Here is a 1,787-nt window from a genome sequence, read left to right as displayed (position 1 = left end):
TCTTAAATGCCCTGCCATCGGAGGTGGCTCAAGTACCTACTCTGAACACCTTCAAGAGTAAATTGGATGCTTATCTTGCTCGGATCCTATGACCCCAGCTGACTTCCTGCCCCTGGGGCAGGGGGCTGGACTCAGTGATCTTCCGAGGTCCCTTCTAGCCCTAATGTCTGTGAAATCTGTGAAATGTTATAAAATGCCAGTGAATTAATAATACATTGGTGATCTTGGTAGGGTCTGACTACATAGAATCATAGAGAATTAGGGCTGGAAGGGACCTTCATAGGTCATCGAGTCCATTTCCCTGCCTGGGGCAGGATAATCCCTATCCAAACCACTGTATACACATCCACTCACTAACTTCTCGGCAAAACTATGCAGTCAACCCTGACACAGCACAAAGCTTTACACCCTAATCTGCCACAGGTAAAGCAGGGGATACCATGGTGGTCAACATCTTGAAGCATGTTGTTAATATACACAAGAGAAGGAAGAGGGTTGAACCCCAACTAAAGAGGAAGGCAAAAACCCCCACATGATAGATTGTGTTGGTGTTCAGGGTTTGGCCATAGTTGGATCCAGCATACATAGCTGGGCTGGCAAGTGGGATTGGGCAAGTGTCTGGATCTGGTGCAGGGTGCCATACTAGTGCCATATTGGTGCCACAATCCATACCAGTCTGACCATGGGGTAAAATTCATCCATGACTCCAATATGGTGATTGGTCTGACCTTGAGTTGAGGGGCAAGACCTTCTAGCTAGGAATGTTGGGGCTCAGGAGTACTGACATGCCAGTCAAAATTCTCAATCTTGACTATAGCTGACCCCCAATGCTGCTGCGGAAGGCTTTAAAAAATGCTGACACATGTAGCAGGATATGAGACACAGAAAAGGTCAGACAAATGTAGGCTTACTTAGAGGGCTGGGTGAAACAGGTCAGGCTGGTAGTTTGTACTGAAAGATGGTCCTGGATCACAGGAGCAAAAGGTTTTGCCATAATCTGGAAGTGAACCAAGGTCTCTTGAGTCTCAGCAGCGTTCTGTGATCTGGTAAATAACCGTGAAATTCACTGGCAAAGTCTCTCTCTCTCATCATTTTGTAGTAGTTAGACTTTTTATGCTAAGTATGCTGAAAAAAAGAGGCTCAAAGTGGGAGAAACTAGGATCCTTTGATAAGTTTGGCTTCAATCTCTCAGTGCCTCAGTTCCCCATCTATATAATGGGGGAGATGTATTTGCATATTGTGAAAATAAGAACCATAAGATAAACACAGAAGATATTCAAGGCCAGGTTTGAACAGTGTGAAATAAGGCATGATACAGCTCACTGAGTGACAAGGGGAAAAAAACCTATTGAATAAGTACACATTCACTGAATAAAGCAGATGTTCTGTGGAGAAAAATAGTATGTAGTCATGAAATTAGAGACTGTATCATAATGCATGTTCACAATAAGGCTAAATTTAAATTAATATAAACAATCTCAATTCTGTGTTTCCTGACGTATGAATGCTCAACCTTGCAGTGTTAATGGTGACACAGTTTTGTTTGTTTTTAAGGTAAGAAGCTTTTAAAATTAGACTATTAAAATAAATTTGAACACTTTTAAAGTAAATCAGTTTTTAGCCCTATGGAATGCTGAGACCTCTTCCTGTTCTCTCTAAAATCAACAGCTGTTTTGCAAAACACACATTAATTTTAAAGGAAGCAGATTGACCTTACAGTTGCTTACAAATGTTTTGTAAAGTTTAATTTTTATATATATATATATATATATATATACACACACACA

General features: G+C 41.0%; 1 protein-coding gene across 2 annotated transcripts in view; it reads left to right on the top strand.

Moving 5' to 3' along the window:
• Window positions 1-1,787, top strand: part of ULK4 (unc-51 like kinase 4) — a 556,180-nt gene that overhangs the window by 314,998 nt on the left and 239,395 nt on the right. The window lies entirely within an intron of this gene.

This window comes from Gavialis gangeticus, unplaced genomic scaffold (assembly GCF_001723915.1).
Source record: "Gavialis gangeticus isolate Ggan-Ray unplaced genomic scaffold, GavGan_comp1, whole genome shotgun sequence".
NCBI lineage: Eukaryota > Metazoa > Chordata > Crocodylia > Gavialidae > Gavialis > Gavialis gangeticus.
The sequence above is the reverse complement of the archived record's forward strand: the minus strand, read 5'-3'. Positions and strand labels throughout refer to the sequence as shown.